Below are 22,351 nucleotides of genomic sequence, written 5' to 3' on the forward strand. Positions count from 1 at the left end.
TTGCACTTCTGTACTGCAACCTGCTGGACAATATGAGAGCAAAACCGAGCCCCTGCCTAGCTGCCTGAATTCAGTTCGACAGTGATAAATAAATTCAGTTAGAACACGGGCATGAGAGGAGAGTCAAAGGATTAGTACATCTAATTAGTGAGTATACCTTCAATAGTTGTGGCTTTGAAATTAGATCGATTCCTGCAATCCTGCTACCCGCCACCTACAACAGAGATTAGAAAGTTTAGAACCAAAAGGGGCAAGGGATTAGGGATTCAGGGATGTATTCATCGGGCACGGCCACGCGTACCTGCGATCGATTGCTGATCAAGCGACCACAGCTCTGGACCCTGGCCTGCCGCCGTGGGGTGCCGATCAGGCGGTTCATGGCTTGGCCGCTTGGGTCGCGTGCGGCGAGTGGAGAACTTGAGAATAGGGGCAGCGCTGCCGGTTCGTGTGTCTGGCTTTGATCGATGGAATTTTTCTGGGCGATGATGGATGTGTGCGAGTGACTTGGGCCAATGGGCCATGTCGTGGTGATGAGGAGAAATAGACAATGGGCTGCCTCTCTCTTTGGGCGGAAAAGCTTAACTTGCACGCTATGGAAGTGTCGGTATCGTTTTTCCTTATACAACATAGTATGTTGTAGCGATCCGACCTCAAACTGTCAAATCTCTGTGCATATGTGTCATCCCTGGATCGGTAATGCTGACACACACAATACTCGAAGGATTTATAACAAAGTGCAATCACACACTTATTACATCGAATGTCTCAAAAGAGAACTTAGTAGAATAACATGGCTGAAGGCCATCTAAAAAGATAATAGCGGAAGCTTCGAAGATATGAGTCCATCAACTCCAACGACATAGCTGAGTGCACGACAACGACCTAGCGCACCTTACTCTTCGTCTGAAAAGTCTGCAACATAATACGTTGCATCCCGAAACGGGTCAACACATGGAATATGCTGGCAAAATAACACTATAGAGCAAAAGAACATGATAACAGCTATTACTACATGCATATATGGCTGGTGGAGGTTCTATGGTTATTGTTTTGTGTAAAGCCAAATTTTCCCTACTGCAAAGGAATATATTTTATTTAACTACAAAGTTGGTTGATGAAATATTGAGAAGGTTCCTCCAACTCAATCCCAAATAAACAATATTAATAAGTGACAAATTAAATTAAGAGTGATGAGATCAAATCAATAATTCAAGAACCAGATACTCAAGATGTCCATAACCGGGGACACGGCTAACCATGATTTGTTTGTACACTATGCAGAGGTTTGCGCACTTTTCCCCACAAGACTCGATCTCCTCCGTTTAATTTCTCGTAGTGCATGATGTTTGAGAATCGGATGACCGAGACACAGTCTTTCAGAAGCATTAACTCTTTACTCTGAGTAGACAGTACCACCTACATCCCCTACATGTGCTAGCCTACCACTGAAAGAGGTCATGCAACATACTCAACTATGCCAGAGCCCATAATGGCTTGTGGCTGCACACGGAAGTTTCTAGCATGAATAATCTTATGATCCCCTTGAGCCTGGGTGGCGAACCATAGGATGATCATACGGGTACTCCAGGATATCCGAGGGCAGCGCTGGATTGCTCCAGGTGCCCAGACAACCACTGGGTGCTCCAGGGTGCCTCAACCAATCCACCCAGATGTGTATTAAAGTAGCCACCTTAAGTTAACCATTAATTAACAACTCTCACATCTGTCATGGATACACTCAACCAAAGCACGTCTACAAGCATATCATAGCAGTATAAAACTAACGTAGAAGTAACTCCCAAGGTTTGAAATAAAGGACAATAGGTTCTACCTCATCATCTACTTCCCAAAACCCACATGTTAAACAGTTCCTACTCATGCAATGTTTGAGGGTTGAAAGTAATGCATAAAAACTGGGTAATAGAAGGGTATGATCAAAGTGTTACTTGCGTTGCTAACGATCTGAAAACCCTAGTGACTCGTAGTAGCACGCTGCGCACTCTGGAAACTCTATCACAAACAAACAATAGCATACATAAGCACTCAAGCATAAGATGCAAAGGTAAAACTCAGATGAAAAAGTCCAAACTGAAAGTTCAACTGAAGAGCTTCGATTTGCAAAAAAAATCAATTGAATCGGAGTTACGAAACTCAAACTACGATCAAAAGAAATTCGAATTCAAATCTGCTTGAAACCAAATTTTAAATTGTGAAAATCATGTTAAAGTTGGTTAACAGGAAAGAGGGGTTCGAGACGAAGATTTTGGCGTTGGTTTCATTGGATTCGGACGAACGGTTAAAAAGTTGCGAGGGTTTGAAGATCAGGGGCTAATCTGCCATAAAAATAATCGCGGATAGGTCCCTGGCCAAAGAAAAAACGCTAACGAACGAACGTTCGCTAATAGAGACAAACGAACGAATATGTTCGCGAGCAGAGACGTTCGAGCGAACGTTCACAAATTAGAAACCCTAAATAAAAACCAATCTAAACGGAAAACTGAAAAAAAACCGTAAACGAACCAACAAACCGGGGTGGTTTTCTACCGGTTCACGACGACGGCGGGATCCGGCGGCGAGGCGGGGCTCCGGTGAGGCGGTGAGGCAAGACGGCGACGCGGGACGGCGGCGGCGCGGTGCGGGGCGAGGCGCGGCAGCGGGCGGCGGCGGCGCGACAACTGTGGCGGTTGGCGGCGGCGCGGGCTGCGGCGGCGGGAGGCGGCTTCGGGGCGGGGTGGGGGTGGCGGCGGGGTGGCGTATATAAAGGCCCCGGGGGGCGGCTTGGAGGAGGGGCCGGCGCGGGGCGGAGTCCGGCCCGGACTCCTCCTCGGTGTCCGTGGCTCGCACGGCTGAGGAAGGCGGCGGTGGCTCGGATGGGCCGCTTGGGTTTCGGCCCAGTCGGTCCGGGAAACTTTTTTTATAAATAAAATTCTCGCCCGAATAAAAATCCTAATAAAATATAATTTTTTTCTTCAAAAAATGCCAAAAACAATTTCCGTCGTCTAAATAAAATATTTAGAACAATGTGAACATTTTTCTGGCCTAAAAATGCAATTTTCAAAAATGCATATTTTTCTAATTCAAGTAAAATCTCAAATACAATCCAAATAAAATATATATTTGATTTTAATTTTTTTCCTCCAATATTCCTCTCTTTTTGAAGTAGTCATATTATCTTCTCTCTTTTATTTTTCGTAGTATTAGAAATATTTGGAGAGAAAATATTAAAACCAAATTGATCCCCTTTTCAAATTTGAGAAAATTTCAAATATGAAAATGAATGAAATCCCCAACCCTATCCTTGGGTCCTTGAGTTGCTTAGGATTTCTAGGATCACAACCAAAATGCAAATAAAATATGGTATGCATATGATGACCTATGTATAACATCCAAATTGAAAATTGGGATGTTACATATATAGACTATATATACCTAGTTTTTTCACAAAGGCATTCACTTGAATACCCTTGAATTGAATTGGGCCCGCCCCTGGTTTTGAGATATAAAGATGGTGATATTAGAGTCATGCTAGTGAGTAATTGCGGATTGGTAGAAACACTTGTGTTAAAGTTTGTGATTCCCATAGCATGCACATATGGTAAACCGTTATGTGATGAAGTCGGAGCATGATTTATTTATTTATTGTCATCCTTATGAGTGGCGGTCGGGGACGAGCGATGGTCTTTTGCTACCAATCTTTCCACCTAGGAGCATGCGTGTAGTACTTTGTTTCAATGACTAATAAATTTTCGCAATAAGTATGTGAGTTCTTTATGACTAATGTTGAGTCCATGGATTATACGTACTCTCACCCTTCCACCATTGCTAGCCTCTCTAGTACCGCGCAACTTTCGCTGGTGCATTAAACCCACCATTTACCCTTCCTCAAAACAGCCACCATATCTACCTATTATGGCATTTCCATAGCCATTCCGAGATATATTGCCATGCAACTTCCACCGTTCTGTTTATTATGACGCGCACCATCATTGTCATATTTGCTTTGCATGATCGTAAGAGAGCTAGCATGATGTTTTCATGGCTTGTCCATTTTTTGATGTCATTTTCTACGCTAGATCATTGCACATCACGGTACAACGCCGGAGGCATTCATATAGAGTCATATTTTGTTCTAAGTATCGAGTTGTAATTCTTGAGTTGTAAGTAAATAAAAGTGTGATGATCATCATTATTAGAGCATTGTCCCATGTGAGGAAAGGATGATGGAAGATATGATTCCCTCACAAGTTGGGATGAGTCTCCAGACTTTAGAAAAATAAAGGAGGCCAAAGAAGCCCACCAAATAAAAAAAAGAAAAAATGAGAGAAAAGAGAGAAGGGGCAATGCTACTATCCTTTTTCCACAGTTGTGCTTCAAAGTAGCACCATGATCTTCATGATAGAGAGTCTCCTATGTTGTCACTTTCATATACTAGTGGGATTTTTTCATTAAAGAACTTGGCTTGTATTCCAATGATGGGCTTCCTCAAATTTCCCTAGGTCTTCGTGAGCAAGCGAGTTGGATGTACACCTGGCCCAATCCTTTTTGTAGCAAAGGAAAAGCCTGGACGAACTCCTATATAAAGTAAAGCGCTACCGAGGACACATGGGAATTGCTGTCAAGCTAGTTTTCATCATGCTCATATGATTCGCGTTCGTTACTTTGATAATTTGATATGTGGGTGGACCGGTGCTTGGGTGCTGCCTTACTTGGACAAGCCTCCCACTTATGATTAACCCCTCTCGCAAGCATCCGCAACTACGAAAGAAGAATTAAGATAAATCTAATCATAGCATGAAACATGTGGATCCAAATCAGCCCCTTACGAAGCAACGCATAAACTAGGGTTTAAGCTTCTGTCACTCTAGCAACCCATCATATGCTTATTACTTCGCAATGCCTTCCCCTAGGACCAAACAATGGTGAAGTGTCATGTAGTCGACGTTCACATAACACCACTAGAGGAAAGACAACATACATCTCATCAAAATATGGAACGAATACCAAATTCACATGATTACTTATAAGAAGACTTCCCCATGTCCTCAGGAACAAAAATAACTACTCACTAAGCATATTCATGTTCATAATCAGAGGAGTAATAATTATCATTAAGGATCTCAACATATGATCTTCCATCAAATAAACCAGCTAGCTTGAACTACAAGGAGTAATCAACACTACTAGCAACCCACAGGTACCAATATGAGGTTTTGAGACAAAGATCAGATACAAGAGACGAACTAGGGTTTGAGAGGAGATGGTGCTAGTGAAGATGTTGATGGAGATTGACCCCTCTCGATGAGAGGATCGTTGGTGATGACGATGACGATGATTTCCCCCTCCGGGAGGGAGGTTTGCCCGGCAGAACAGCTCCACCGGAGCCCTATATTGCTTCTGCCTAGGTTCTGCCTTGAGACAGTTGCGCTTCGTCCTGAAAGCTTCCTCTTGATTTTTAACAGGTCAAAACCCTTCATATAGCAGAAGATGGACACCAGAGGCCTGCCAGGGGCCCACAAGCCACAGGGGCGCGCCCCCAGGCTTGTGGCCTCCTGGTGGGTCCCCTCTGGTATTTTCTTTGCCAAATATTTTTCATATATTCTGAAATAATTCTTCGTAAATTTTTAGGAATTTTGGAGTTGTGCATGTTGGGGAACGCAATATTTCAAAAAATCCCTACAATCACGCAAGATATATCTAGGAGATGCATAACAACGAGACGGGAGAGTGTGTCCACGCACCCTCGTAGTCCGAAAGCGAAAGCGTTTAGTAACATAGTTGAAGTAGTCGAACGTCTTCATAATCCAACCGATCCAAGTAACGAACGTACGGCACCTCCGTGTTCAGCACACGTTCAGCACGATGACGTCCCTCAAGATTTTGATCCAATTGAGGACGAGGGAGAGTTCTGTCAGCATGACGGCGTGGCGATGGTGATGATGAAGTTACCGGCGCAGGGCTTCGCCTAAGCACTACGACGATATGACCGAGGTGGTAAACTGTGGAGGGGGGCACCGCACATAGCTAAGAGATGTCTGTTGTGCCTTTGGGGTGCCCCCCGCCTCCGTATATAAGGGGGGGGAGGAGGAGGTGGCCGGCCTAGGGGGCGCGCCATAAGGGGGTGTCCTACTTGGACTCCTAGTCCGAGAAGGACTCGCCCCCCCTCTCCTTCCTTCCACCGGAGAGGGAAAAGGGGAAGGGAGAGAGAGGGACAAGGAAAGAGGGGGGCCGCCCCCCTCCCCTAGTCCAAACCGGTTTGGGCAGGGGGGGACCCCCTCTCACGTGGCCTTTCTTCTCTCCTCCAATAGGGCCCAATAGGCCCAATACTTCTCCCGGGGGGTTCCTGTAACCTCCTGGTTCTCCGAAAAATGCCCGAACCACTCGGAACCATTACGATGTCCAAATGAAACCTTCCAATATATGAATCTTTACCTCTCGACCATTTCGAGACTCCTCGTGATGTCCCTGATCTCATCCGGGACTCCGAACAAGCTTCGGTCATCAAATCACATAACTCATAATACAAATCGTCATCGAACGTTAAGCGTGCGGACCCTACGGGTTCGAGAACTATGTAGACATGACCGAGACACATCTCCGGTCAATAACCAATAGCGGAACCTGGATGCTCATATTGGTTCCTACATATTCTACGAAGATCTTTATCGGTATAACCGCATAACAACATACGTTATTCCCTTTGTCATCGGTATGTTATTTGCCCGAGATTCGATCGGTGGTATCTTCATACCTAGTTCAATCTCGTTACCGGCAAGTCTCTTTACTCATTCAGTAATGCATCATCCCGCAACTAACTCATTAGACACATTGCTTGCAAGGCTTATAGTGATGTGCATTACCGAGAGGGCCCAGATATACCTCTCCGATACACGGAGTGACAAATCCTAATCTCGATCTATGCCACCTCAACAAACACCATCGGAGACACCTATAGAGCATCTTTATAATCACCCAGTTACGTTGTGACGTTTGATAGCACACAAAGTGTTCCTCCGGTATTCGAGAGTTGCATAATCTCATAGTCAGAGGAATATGTATAAGTCATGAAGAAAGCAATATCAATAAAACTAAACGATCATTATGCTAAGCTAACGGATGGGTCTTGTCCATCACATCATTCTCTAATGATGTGATCCTGTTCATCAAATGACAACACATGTCTATGGTTAGGAAAATTAACCATATTTGATTAACGAGCTAGTCTAGTGGAGGCATACTAGGGACACTCTGTTTGTCTATGTATTCACACATGTACTAAGTTTCCGGTTAATACAATTCTAGCATGAATAATAAACATTTATCATGATATAAGGAAATATAAATAACAACTTTATTATTGCATCTAGGGCATATTTCCTTTAGTCTCCTACTTGCACTAGAGTCAATAATCTAGATTACATAGTAATGATTCTAACACCCATGGAGTCTTGGTGCTGATCATGTTTTGCTCGTGAGAGAGGCTTAGTCAACGGGTCTGCAACATTTAGATCCGTATGTATTTTGAAAATCTCTATGTCTCCCTCCTTGACTTGATCGTGGATGGAATTGAAGCTTCTCTTGATGTGTTTGGTTCTCTTGTGAAATCTGGATTCCTTCGCGAAGACTATTGCTCCAATATTGTCACAAAAGATTTTCATTGGACCCGATGCACTAGGTATTACACCTAGATCGTATATGAACTCCTTCATCCAGACTCCTTCATTTGCTGCTTCCGAAGCAGCTATGTACTCCGCTTCACAGGTAGATCCCACCACGACGCTCTGCTTGGAACTGCACCAACTGACAGCTCCACCATTCAATATAAATACGTATCCGGTTTGTGACTTAGAGTCATCCGGATCAGTGTCAAAGCTTGCGTCGACGTAACCATTTACGATGAGCTCTTTGTCACCTCCATAAATGAGAAAACATATGCTTGGTCCTTTTCAGGTATTTCAGGATGTTCTTGACCGCTGTCCAGTGACCCACTCCTGGATTACTTTGGTACCTTCCTGCTAAACTTATAGCAAGGCACGCATTAGGTTTGGTACACAGCATTGCATACATGATATAACCTATGGCTGAGGCATAGGGAATGACTTTCATTTTCTCTCTATCTTCTACAGTGGTCGGGCATTGAGTCTGACTCAACATCACACCTTGTAACACAGGTAAGAACCCTTTCTTTGACTGATCCATTTTGAACTTCTTCAAAACTTTATCAAGGTATGTGCTTTGTGAAAGTCCAATTAAGCGTCTCGATCTATCTCTATAGATCTTGATGCCCAATATATAAGCAGCTTCATCGAGGTATTTCATTGAAAAATTCTTATTCAAGTATCCTTTTATGCTATCCAGAAATTTTGTATTATTTCCAATCAACAATATGTCATCCACATATAATATTAGAAATGCTACAGAGCTCCCACTCACTTTCTTGTAAATACAGGCTTCTCCAAAAGTCTGTATAAAACCATATGCTTTGATCACACTATCAAAGCATATATTCCAACTCCGAGAGGCTTGCAACAGTCCATAAATGGATCGCTGGAGCTTGCACACTTTGTTAGCACCTTTTGGATCGACAAAACCTTCTAGTTGCATCATATACAACTCTTCTTTAAGATATCCATTTGCCAAATTTCATAATCATAAAATGCGGCAATTGCTAACATGATTCGGACAAACTTAAGCATCGCTACGGGTGAGAAGGTCTCATCGTAGTCAACTCCTTGAACTTGTCAAAAACCTTTCGCAACAAGTCGAGCTTTATAGATAGTAACATTACCGTTAGCGTCAGTCTTCTTCTTGAAGATCCATTTATTCTCTATGGCTTGCCGACCATCGGGCAAGTCAACCAAAGTCCACACTTTGTTCTCATACATGGATCCCATCTCATATTTCATGGCCTCAAGCCATTTCGCGGAATCTGGGCTCATCATCACTTCCTCATAGTTTGTAGGTTTTCATCATGGTCAACTAACATGACCTCCAGAACAGGATTACCGTACCACTCTGGTACGGATCATACTCTGGTTGACCTACGAGGTTTGGTAGTAACTTGATATGAAGTTTCATGATCATCATCATTAGCTTCGTCACTAATTGGTGTAGGAATCACCAGAACTGATTTTTTGTGATGAACTACTTTCCAATTCGGGAGAAGGTACAATTACCTCATCAAGTTCTACTTTCCTCCCACTCACTTCTTTCGAGAGAAATTCCTTCTCTAGAAAGGATCCATTCTTAGCAATGAATATCTTGCCTTCGGATCTGTGATAGAAAGTGTACCCAGCAGTCTCCTTTGGGTATCCTATGAAGACACATTTCTCTGATTTGGGTTCGAGCTTATCAGGTTGAAGCTTTTTCACATAAGCATCGCAACCCCAAACTTTAAGAAACGACAGCTTAGGTTTCTTGCCAAACCACAGTTCATATGGTGTCGTCTCAACGGATTTAGATGGTGCCCTATTTAACGTGAATGCAGCCATCTCTAAAGCATAACCCCAAAACGATAGCGGTAAATCAGTAAGAGACATCATAGATCGCACCATATCTAACAAAGTATGATTACGACATTCAGACACACCATTACGCTGTGGTGTTCCGGGTGGCGTGAGTTGCAAAACTATTCCACATTGTTTCAAATGAAGACCAAACTCATAACTCAAATATTCACCTCCATGATCAGATTGTAGAAACTTTATTTTCTTTTTACGATGATTTTCCACTTCACTCTGAAATTCTTTGAACTTTTCAAATGTTTCAGACTTACGTTTCATGAAGTAGATATACCCATATCTGCTCAAATCATCCGTGACGGTCAGAAAATAAAGATACTGCCGGGGTTCAAGAACGACACCTACGGGATCACGGGGAATCCCTACTACGGTTGCCGGGGCGCGGGGCTGTAAAAAGAGTGGGTTTAGAAGATCAACGCGGGGGGAGGGGGGGTTATCCAGGTTCGGGCCGCAGGTGATGCGTAATACCCTAATCCTGCTTTGGTGTATACTTGGTGTTCTTGAGATCTTGAACTAGCTGCGGTGCATGCCTAGCCCAAAAAGTTCGAATCCTTTCTCAGTACGCCTCGGGCCTCCTTTTATAGTCAAAAAGGGTCACCACAGTGGCACACAGGAGGTGGAAAGTATGTACAGTGTACAAGTCTATCCTTGACACCGTGGGACAAAACACATTTAATGCACTGCTGACGTGTGCTCTCGCTTTATCGGGGACGGCAAGGAAGCCCGTCCCGTCTGTCGCCACTGCGCCTCACTCCGTCGCGCATCCAGGCTGACGAGGCGTGCAGCGCCACGCTGGCTGGCTGGCTGTTGAGCTGGTGCGGTGGCAGAGTCTTCATGAAGATCTGCATGCCACCGCGCAGGTGCTTGCCTGATTGGCCTAGAAGCTGCATGCTGCCACGTAGGTGTGTGCCTAGTTGAGAGGCTGGCTGCTACGTTGGAACGGCCATGGGGCAGCGAAACCTTGGCAAGTGCGGGCCTGGTTGTGGCCCCGCAGATGTCCCCGGCAAGGGTCTTGCCGGGTCCCCGACAAGGATCTTGCCGGGGTCTTGTGGGTGCCCCCGGCAAGGGTCTTGCCGGGGGGCCTTCGTCTTCTGGTTCCCATCCAGTCTTGCAGGCCTTCAGTCTTCACAAAGATCTGCATGCCACCATGCAGGCGCCTCCCGAGCCTTGGTTCCAATGTTGTCAATGGTGTCGGAACTCTCAAGCTCAAGGGTGGCGGCCTCGCTAGTGTTGGGTAAGTTGCCCCGGCAAGGGCAGCGTGGTCGTCTCCGGCAAGGCTCTTGCTGGGGGAGACCCACCTTGCCCCTTCACTGTTCGCGCCTCTGGTTTCAGCGCTGCTCTGGTAGTCTTGTATCTTGCTTCCTCTGCCCCGCCAAGCGTGGCCACAGGTGTGGCTACAACTGCCCGTGCACAAGTAAAGGGGTACAGAAGGCCCCTACTTTTGTACACCGATAGGAGCCCCAGGGCATGGGCCACACATAAGCGCAGAGTGTTGTTGGGCCAGGCCCAGAACGGTGCGCGGGCATGTGTGGCAGAGTTTTGACTGTGGTAATCCCTTCGCCAGTTGTGCTTTCCCACGACCCGCGTTGAATGTGTGACATGGGGGTCATGCGTGGAATGACCGCAGCATGCTCGCGTCACCCCGTGGTGAATAGTAAAGAGGCGGCTTGCGTGTCCCTATAAAAGAGGGAAAACTGCAGGGCCGCTGCTCATTTACTCTCTCTGCCTTGGAACCGTCGCTCCACGTTTCCCACGTACACCGCATGCACAGCGTGGGGTAGGTGACAGACGCACGGGATATGGGAAGGCGCACGATGGCCGATACTTACGCGCCTTTGATTGGGCGGGGAGGGCGGTCGATGACCTTGCTCATTGCCAACTTAATGAGCCGGACCTGAACGGGCTCTTCAGAGGCGTAGAGCCAGTCTTTAGCCTTGCCCGCTCAGCTATAAAAAGGGGAATCAGGAGGAGGAGGAGAGGCATCTCCTCGCGTCTCCCCTTCGTCTCCATTCTCCATCCACCGCCATGGCGAGAGGGCGTGGCCACGGCCGTTCTTCCGTGGAGGCGACCAGGTCCTCCTCCCGCCAGAGAGCCGTGGCGGTCAAGGAAGGGCCAGCCGCCCAAGGCGAAGGCCACGCTCGAGGTGGGGGTGCCGGACAGGGCCGCGGTCGGCGAGGCGGTCGAGGCCGAGGCGGGCGCGGAAGGGGGACACCCACGTCATCGCCATCTTCGTCACCATCTCCGCCACCGTCTCCTCCTGCTTCGTCGAGCGGCCACGTCGGGGACACGGCGCTGGAGTTCATCCTGCAGCGGCGCGAGCCGCTGTGTAGCCGCCTTCGCCTTCCCGAGGCGTTCGCAAGGGTGCTGGAGATCGACCATCCACCGAGGTTGAGGCTCCACATGAAGAGGTGTTGCAACGGCGACATGTGGGTGAACACGGGGTTCCCCGTCCCTCATGTGATGCTCCTTCCTCGGGGTTGGAAAACCTTCACACGCGCCCACTGCTTGATGAAGGGGCACGTTCTCTGCTTCAAGTTAGAGGAGAGCGACCTGCTCTCCGTCAAGGTCTTCGGGCGCTCGGGTCACAGGCTAGGGTGCTGCGCAGAGAGCTCGACCGACGACGAGAGCTCCTCCTCGAGCGGCAGCGACGAGAAGAGGACCAGCGGGGAAGACGACATGGACGGGTCCGACTAGGCGTCGGACGCCCCGTCCCTAGGCGACGCCGGTAGCAGCACCATCTGCACCTGGCCTTCTACCCGGCAGGACGATTTGCCGGGGGCGGGGCAGTTCTTGGCGGCGGGTCCTTGAACTTCTCGGAGCTGCTGCTTCTAGCGGCTGGCGCTGGAGGGCCGGAGAAGACGAAGAAGGCTGGTGGCGGGCTATCAACTCGGAGTACGATGGCACTGACGCCTTCGTCGCGTATTGCCGGCCCGCTGCCTCATCTTTTGGATTCTTCCCCGACACCGTCATCACCAGCCTTCTCTTGGCGTCTTCTGCTGCTCGCACCTCGCCTAGGCAGTCCTTTTGCCCTCATGTTTGTCCTGATCTGCTTCCTGAGGAGAGGGACAAGAAAGGGATTACGATCATCTTATCTTTTTTAGATCTTAAGCCCGCGGGCACTTGTCGAATTTAGACCTTGTAACCCCTTGCTCATGTTTACATCCGTATGAATTGTACTTGTTTAATCAACATATTAATGAAAATGGTGTTCGCCGGGTCCTTTTGTGCGTGAGTGAGGCCCACACCAAGGAGCGAGTCCTTGTTGTTTTAAGCAAACAACATCGCCCGGCTACATGCCTTGCCGTCCTCCCGCTTTACAGCCCGACCACACTCACGCCCTTGGCGGAGGTAGGGGCAAAGTAGGATTAGGCCCCTCGCTCGTCCCCTTTCTACTGTGACTACAACCAAGTTTCGGTCCAAAGAAGGGTCTTTGGGGATAGGAAGGAGGGAGCACGGTGGCCTAGGAGTGAACGAAGTTTCATACGTTCAAGCTTCATACGGAAGTGCACAGGGGGGAGGGAAGACTTATCTGGGTCTGCAGCCCCCGGCAACCTTGGCTTGCCGGGGTCAGAGTGTCGATCCATGTCTTTTTTTCCAAATGGTCCTGCACAGACGCCTGCGCAGCCTGTGAACCAAAAGAGGACTGGAAGAGACAGAAAGACACGCACTTGACCTCTATGCTAGGGGTTAGCTGCCGCCAAGCACTATCGACCCTAACAGAGAGAGAGAGAGAGACTCAACCGAGCATGCATGCTAATTCTAGGGCGCCAGCACTTCATTTATTTATCTCTTGCTCAGGGTTTGCGCCTGGCTTTGTACAAAGGGTTACATGCCTTGCCGGCAAGGCTTGTACAAAAAGTGGTCTGCCGGGAGGCCCGACAACTGCGCCTTATGGGTAAAACTTGCGAAGATGTTCGATGTTCCAGGAGTTGCTCACTGGAATTCCATCTTCGGTCTCCAGGTGGACTGCGCCGGGCCCGGTGACTCGTATTACCCGGTAAGGGCCTTCCCACTTCGGCGTCAACTTGTTGGAATTCTTGGCGGATTGAATTCACCGAAGAACAAGGTCGCCTTCCTCAAGGCTTCGGGCATGAACCTTGCGGCTATGGTAGCGGCGCAAGGCTTGCTGGTAGCGAGCAGCTCGCACAGCAGTCCGAAGACGATCTTCCTCAAGGAGCGTCGCATCATCTTGGCGCAACTGGTCTTGCTCAAGCTCATCATAAGAGAGCACTTGAGGTGAACCGTATATGAGTTCAGTGGGGAGAACTGCTTCTGCCCCATACACCAGGGCAAAGGGCATCTAGCCCGTGGCTCGATTTGGCGTCGTCCTGATCGACCAAAGGACCATTGGCAACTCATCAATCCAGCGCCTTCCGCACTTGTGCAGCCTGTCAAAAGTCCTGGTCTTGAGGCCTCACAACACTTCTGCATTCGCCCTCTCAGCCTGGTCGTTACTCTTAGGATGAGCAACAGAAGCAAAACAAACCTTGCCGCTGAGGTCTTGGATATATTGCATGAAGGTGCGGCTCGTGAACGGTGTGCCATTGTCGGTGATGACTCTATTGGGCACACCAAAATGGTAGACTAGCCCCTTGAGGAACTTGACGGCTGATTGTGCCGTCACCTTTCTCACCGGCTCCACTTCCGGCCACTTTGTGAACTTGTCGATTGCGACGTACAAGTACTCAAATCCCTCGTCGGCACGGGGAAAGGGGCCCAGTATGTCAAGCCCCTAGACCGAAAATGGCCAGGAAAGAGGGATTGTCTGAAGAGCTTGAGCTGGTTGATGCAGCTTCTTTGAATGGAACTGGCACGCTTCACACTTGGTTACTTGTGCAATTGCATCCTGGAGGGTGGTGGGCTAGAAGAAACCTTGCCGGAACGCTTTGCCGGCAAGGGCTCTTGACCCTATGCGGGAGCCACACATGCCTCCATGTATCTCTGCCAATAGATCTAGTCCGTCCTCCCAAGGAATGCACTTCAATTTCACGCCGTTCGGTCTCCTTCTGTATAGGGCATCGTCCACAAACTGGTACATGCTGGACCGACGGGCTACTTTCTCTGCTTCTTCCTGTTCCTCGGGGAGTTCCCCTGTTTGGAGAAAACGGACGGTGTGCTGCGCCCATGCCGGAGCCTGGGGCTCGACGGCAAGGACTAAAGGCTCATCTTCGGCCGTGGGGGCGGCTGCCTCTACGCCTAGGGCTTGGGGTCCTGCCGGAGGTTGCTGCCCCTCGGGAAGCTTGGGGTACCCGGCAACGTCCTTGCCGGCAGCTCCTGGGAGCTCAGCGGGGAAGTACTTGCCGGGGCCTGCGTTCCTTCACTTGTTTTGCCCTGCTGACGTCTCAACGGATGGCTGAGTTAATTGAAGCAGAAAGGTACCTGGTTCCATAGGCAACTTGAGGGCAGCGCGTTTTGACAGGTCGTCGACAATGTTGTTCTCCTCTAGGGGAACATGCTCTGCCTGCAGCCCATCAAAACGTTCTTCCAGCTTCCTTACTTCATCCACGTAGGCCTCCATCAACGAGCTATAGTAATCCTTATTAACTTGCTTGACAACGAGCTACGAATCACCTCTGATGATGAGCTTCCTGATTCTGAGGTCTGCCGCGATCCTGAGACCGGCAAGCAATCCCTCATACTCTGTTGTGTTGTTCGTTGATTTTTCCCGGGGGAAGTGCATCTGGACCACGTACTTGAGGCGCTCTCCGGTGGGTGCAACGAGTAGCACGTCGGCACCAACACCTTGTAGCGAGAAAGCTCCATCAAAGTACATGATCCAATCGTGGCTCGCCTCCTTGCCGGGAAGGGTGGTCTCTTGAATCTCCTCGTCGGGCGTTGAGGTCCATTCTGCTATGAACTCTGCCAAGGCTTGGCTCTTGATGGTTGAAGTACTTTCAAACTTCAGGCCAAAGCTCGACAGTTCCAATGCCCATTCCACGATCCTCCCAGTCGCATCTGGGTTGTGCAAGATCCGTTGCAAAGGGAGGCAGGTGACGACGGTGATCTCGTGTGCTTGAAAATAGTGGCGCAGCTTTCTCGAGGCCATGAGGAGGCCGAAAAGCAGCTTATGCATGCCATAATATCTTGATCCAGCCCCCTGCAAGAGGGAACTGACAAAGTAAACTGGGTGCTGCACCACCTTCTTCTTCTGTCCAACTTCGCCCATCTGCGCAGACTCTGTCTTGCCGGGACCGGGCCTTGCCGGGGGCTCCGCCTCGCCGGCGTCAGGCCCCGCCGGGAAGAGCTCCGGCCCATCATCCGACGGCTCCGCTACTGCTGTTGCTGCTTCTTCCTCTTGTTCCCTCTGTGCTACTAGCGCAGCACTAACCACTTGATTCGCCGTCGCTAGATACAGCAGCAACGGCTCTTGTGGTTTAGGTGCGACTAATATTGGCATGGAGGAGAGGTACTTCTTCAAATCCTGCAGCGCTGCCTCTGCCTCTGGAGTCCATTTCATTGGACCCGCCTTTTTCAAAACTTTGAAAAAGGGGAGGGTGCGCTCAGCAGATTTGGAGATGAACCTACTTAGGGCAGCAATGCAGCCGGCGAGCCTACTGACGTCTTTGACCCGTATCGGTGCCTGAATCTGCTCAATTGCTTTTATCTTGTCGGGATTTCCCTGGATCCCGCGCTGAGACACAAAGAAACCAAGAAGTTTGCCGATGGGACACCGAACACGCACTTCTATGGGTTGAGCTTAAGGTTGATCTTGCGCAGGTTTGCAAATGTTTCCTCTAGATCCTGCACGAGCGTGGCCTTGTCCTTGGTTTTGACTACTATATCATCCATATAGGCTTCCATATTGCTATGCAGCTGGGGTTCAAAACCAATTTGGACTGCTAGGGAAAATGTCGAACCGGCGCTCTTCAACCCGAAAGGCATTCGTACAAAACAGTACGTACCACATGGGGTGATGAACGCGGTCTTCTCTTCGTCTTCCTTCATCATGAAGATCTGATGTTATCCTGAATAGGCGTCGAGGAATGACAGCAGGTCACACCCGGCAGTGGAGTCCACAATCTGGTCTATGCGTGGCAAAGGGAAAGGATCCTTTGGACATGCCTTATTGATATCTGTGTAATCAATGCACAGCCTCCACTTCCCATTCACCTTACGCACTACCACCGGATTGGCCAACCACGTGGGGTGGAGCACTCCTCTAACCAAACCTGCCGCCTCTAAATTCCTGATCTCTTCGATGATAAACTCTTGCCGCTCCAAAGCTTGCTTCCTGACCTTCTTCTTGACGAGCCGCGCATGAGGACAGACATCAGGATGGTGCTCAATCACCTCCCTGGGAACGCCGGGGATGTCGGATGCTTGCCATGCAAACACATCGACAGTCGCCCGCAGGAAGGCGACGAGCGCGCTTTCCTATTTGCTGTCAAGGGTGGAGCTTATGGTAAAAGCCCCGCTTGTGCCGTCCTCCTTGACGGGCACCTTCTTGGTCTCTGATGGTGCTGCCTTGGATTTCTTGCTCTTGCCGGTGGAGCTCTCTAGCACGTCCTCAATGGGAGCGCTGCACTTCGAAGAGGTGCGCTTGCCGGAGTTGGTGCATGAGGTCTTGCCGGTCTTCATCCCCCCGGGGCTTCAGCGGCAGGAGCAAGTTCCTTGGCAACAGTTGCTGCAACTGCCTCCCGGTAGAGTTGGTCGGCGCAGATGAGTGCGTCTTTCTTGTCGGAGGGGACGGTGATGATGCTCAGTGGCCCGAGCATCGTCAGCGTGTTGTAGGCGTAATGTGACGCCGCCATGAACTTGGCCAGCACTGGGCGGCCAAGGATCCCATTGTAGGGCAGAGGGATCTTGGCGACATAAAAAACGATCTTCTCCGTCCTGTAGTTCAGCTCGCCCCCGAATGTAACGGGCAACGTGATTTTGCCTTTCGGTTGACTCCTCCCCGGGTTGACTCCTTGAAATGTGCCCGTTTCCTCGAGATCTCCATCGGGGATTTGCAGCCTCTCGATCACAGCAGGCGAGATCAAATTCAGACCGGCCCCACCATCAACTAGCACCTTTGTCACCTTGAGGTTGCGTCTTGTTGGTGAAACCAGCAACGACAAACACTTGACCGCAGTTGTGCGATCAGGGTGATCCTCGGTGTCAAAAATGATAGGTGTGCTGGACCACTTCAGTGGCTTCTGGGCGTCGAACGACGGCTCTGCCGCAGTGACCTCACGCGCCCACTGATTCAGCTGGCGGTGAGAAGTATGCAACGAGGCACCACCGTCGACGCACATGGCCTCCGTAGCCTTCTGGAACTCGTGCTCGCCGGACTCGTCGTCCTCACCATGATCCTCCTCCTCCTCCTTCTTGTCACGGCCCCGAGCGGGCCTCTCTTGTTGATTATCCTTGCCGCGGCGACCTCCTTGGCCACCACGCTTCTTGCCGGATCCCTCAACACCATCCTGGCCCTTCTCCTTGTCCCGCCTCTCATATTCGGCCTTCTGTTTCTCTGCAAGCAGCTCAACCTGTCGGCAGTTCTGGAGGTCGTGGCCCATGGTACGATGGATCTTACAATACTGCTTGTCGGAGCCTCCTGGCTTGTCGGCAGCCGCCAAGGCCCGGCAGGCGGCGCACCCGGCAAATTCCTTGCGGGTTGTCTGCCTTGGCCTTCTTGGTGGCGCCGGGCTCGCCGGATCCCTCGACGGCAAGCACGGTCTTGCCCTTGCGCTTCCTATTGCGGCGTCGGCCCTTATTTGCTGGGGCGGCGGCGTCTTCGTCGGTGGAGTCAGTTTCCGCGCTGGCATCTTCGCGGGGTACTTCCTTCCTTCTTTAGCCCGAGCACATCTGTCAGCCAGAACATAAAGCTCGGCTACATCCTTGACCTTGTTCATCGCCAGCTCTTCACGCATCTTGCGGTTGCACATGTTCTGATGAAACGCACTGATGACGGCGGCAGGGTGAACAGCTGGGATGTTGTACTACACACGGCTGAACCTTTGGATGTACTTGCGCAAGTTCTCGCCATCCTTCTGGGGGATGACATGCAAATCACTTACCTGGCCAGGAGCTTGGTGGCCTCCGGTAAAGGCGCCAACAAACTCGTGGCACAGATCCGACCAAGAGGAGATGGAATCCACTGGCAGGTGCATCAACCATGACATGACGTTGGGCTTAAGTGCCAACGGAAAGTAATTGGCAAGCACCTTGTCGTCGCGAGCCCCGGCGGCCTGCATCGCGATAGTGTAGATGCTGAGGAACTCGGACGTGTGAGTCTTGCCGTTGTACTCCTCCCCAACATCAGGTTTGAACATGCGGTGGGAGGGCCACTGGAACTGCGGCAGCTCACGGGTAAAGGCCGGAAAACCCACCTCGTAGGGTAGGTCGCCGGAACCTCCCGGTGCTGGGTGGTCCATAGCGGGCCCCGCATGCCTATCTGACTGATAGCGCGCTTCCCGACGCCGCTTGATGGTTGTATGAGCATCCTCCTAGGCTCGCTCCCGCAGAACTTGACGTTGGTCACGGCGGGCTCGTGGGTCGGACGACGCTGTGGAAACGTTGTCACAGGCGTTGGCCCGACGAGCCGGCAGCTGCTGTTGCTGGCGTGGGGGAGGAGAGTGCATCATGGTTGTAGCTCCTCCGGTCCTCCCACCATCGGCATGTGCCGGCTCTACGGAGCACCAGCACTAGGGTCCCGCTGGTCGCGGTTCATCTTTGTTGGCGAAGTTGATGAGGCTCCGAATGGTGGCTCTCCACTCGTCGAGATTCTCCGCAGCAGGAGGGAAGTCGAGGAGCAGCTGTACGCGTGCCAATGCTTCCGCTGGCGTGGGAGGTGGCGAAAGCTGCGTGGACCATGATGCGCTTCGACTTCTAACCATGTTAGAAGGGGCTCTATCACGGTCTCGCGGTCGCGCGCCGCTCCCGCCTGCATCCAGGTGTGCACGCCGGCCCGGTGCGTCCTGAGAATGACGCAAAGGGCTCTTCCCGCGGCGGCGCTCAGGGGCGCTGTCATCACGCGCGGCCCGGGAGGGCTGCGGCGCGGGCGCCAGCTGGGGCGTAATAGAGGTCACCGCGCCGCCCGTGGGCAGCACGGCCCTGCCCTCGGGCCCAGCGGCGTGTGGCTCGTCGTCTTGGGCCCGAATGACGCCGCTCGCCTGGCTCCAATTGCTAGAGTGTTGTGGATGCTCGCGGGCCGCGGCTCCGGCACCATCCGTGGCCACCCCGTCGCCTGCCCGCGCTGGTGCGGACGGGCCGACTCCGGACGACCCGATCGCTGTGATCCCCTTTGTAACGCCCACGATGCGGCTATATCTCCCACGTGTCGAGGCACGACTTAGAGGCATAACCGCATTGTGGTTTTGTCGCAAGAAGGGTCATCTTCACACAATCCCATGTAATGAACAAGAATGGGATAACGAGAGTTGGCTTACAATCGCCACTTCAAACAATACATAAATATAATTCATACATCATCCAAAATACACACATAGACCGACTACGTCAAAATCCAAATGAAAATAAGATAACCCCAAATGCTAGATCCCCGATCGTCCCAACTGGGCTCCACTACTAATCATCAGGAAAAGACACATAGTAACGACCACGTTCCTCGTCGAACTCCCACTTGAGGTCGATTGCATCATCTGCACTGGCATCGTCGGCACCTGCAACTGTTTTGGTAGAATCTGTGAGTCACGAGGACTCAGCAATCTCACACCCACGAGATCAAGACTATTTAAGCTTATAGGAAAGGATGGTGTAATGAGGTGGAGCTGCAGCAGGCACTTAGCATATATAGTGGCTAACATACGCAAAAAGAGCGAGAAGAGAAGCAACGGAACGGTCGTCATCTAGTAATGACCAAGAAGTGATCCTGAACTCCTACTTACGTCATTCATAACTCAAACCGTGTTCACTTCCCGGACTCCGCCGAGAAGAGACCATCACGGCTACACACACGGTTGATGTATTTTAATTAAGTCAAGTGACAAGTTCTCTACAACCGGACATTAACAAATTCCCATCTGCCTCATAACCGCGGGCACGACTTTCGAAAGATAATACCCTCCAGGGGTGTCCCAACTTAGCCCATCATAAGCTCTAACGGTCAACGAAGGATAAACCTTCTCCCAGGAAGACCCGATCAGTCTCGGAATCCCGGTTTACAAGACATTTCGACAATGGTAAAACAAGACCAGCAAAGCCGCCCGATGTGCCGACAAATCCCGATAGGAGCCGCACATATCTCGTTCTCAGGGCAACACCAGATGAGACTAGCTATGAGTAAAACCAGTCCTCAAGTTTCCCCAAGGTGGCCCCGCAGGCAGCTCGGTTCGAACCAACACTCGAAGGAGCACTGGCCCGTGGGGGTCTAAAATAAAGATGACCCTCGGGCTCGCGAAAACCCAAGGGAAGTGTAGGTGGTAGGTGGTCAGATGGTAAAACCAAGGTTGGGCCTTGCTGGAGGAGTTTTATTCAAAGCGAACTGTCAGGGGGGTCCCATAAATCACCCAACCGTGTAAGGAACGCAAACTCACGGAACATAATACCGGTGTGACAGAAATTAGGGCGGCAAGAGTGGAACAAAACACCAGGCATAAGGCCGAGCCTTCCACCCTTTACCAAATATATAGATGCATGAATGAAATAAGAGATATTGTGATATCCCAACATATCCATGTTCCGACATGGAACAAACTTCAACTTCACCTGCAACTAGCAATGCTATAAGAAGGGTTGAGCAAAAGCGGTAACTTAGCCAAACAACGGTTTGCTAGGAAAGGATGGTTAGAGGCTTAACATGGCAATATGGGAGGCATGATATAGCAAGTGGTAGGTAGCGCAGCATGGCAATAGAACGAACAACTAGCAAAGCGAAGATAGAAGTGATTTCGGGGGTATGGTCATCTTGCCTGCAAGGTTCTCAGAGTTGACGAAAGCTTGATCCTCATAAGCGTACTCAACAGGTCCCTCGTTCACGAACTCATCTCCCGGATCTACCCAAAACAAGAACACAAGCAACGGAACCACAATCAAACACGGGAGATGCACAAGCAACATGATGCAAAACATGTATGATATGCAAGATATGATATGCGATGCATATGCGTGTTCTGGACGAAAACTGATGAACAAGGCAGTAACTTAGAAAACCAAGTATGCCACTGGAAAGATGAGATGATTTCGGTCGAAATCGATATAAAGATCACCGGAAACGGATGCACGGTTTGCAAATGGCAAGCAAAACAAGAATGACACGAATATGTGATTAACAGCATGATAGCACTTAGAATGCAACAAGTAACAAAGATACAACACTCCAGCATAGCAACAAAGCATATGAAAGTAATCTACAGGAGAAGCTTGACAAAATATGAACACTGAGCTACGGCTAGATCACAACATAACAGGTCAAACAAGCATGGCAAAAGTGCAAAAGATATCAGGTTCACAGACTTGGTGAAATTACTGGACATGACTGAAACAGCATCAGGTAGCAATGTTCAGAGCACGAAATCAACATGCTACAGGAACTTAACATAGCAAAACAAGGCATGGCAGTATTATACCAAATGCATATGACAAAAGTCCCTTAATGACCCTAAGCCAAAAAGGACCAGAAGATATGATGGCAACCATGTAAACATAGCAAGTTTCGTTAACAGGGTTCAGACTTGGCAGAAAACAGAGCATGGCAGAAACAATAATATGAAGGCATCTTGGTGAGCTTGATGCACTCACCACAAAGCAATGCATGACAAAACAAGCATACCTACAGCAAGATGGCATGTTTATGAAGCTATCCATGGCAAGAGCAAGTACATAGCATGTATGAAACAACTACCACAAGCTTGGCAAAATTGGATATCATGTTAACAATCTGCCAGAAATAT

Source organism: Triticum aestivum, chromosome 3D (genome assembly GCF_018294505.1).
Source record: "Triticum aestivum cultivar Chinese Spring chromosome 3D, IWGSC CS RefSeq v2.1, whole genome shotgun sequence".
In the NCBI taxonomy this organism is placed as follows: domain Eukaryota; kingdom Viridiplantae; phylum Streptophyta; class Magnoliopsida; order Poales; family Poaceae; genus Triticum; species Triticum aestivum.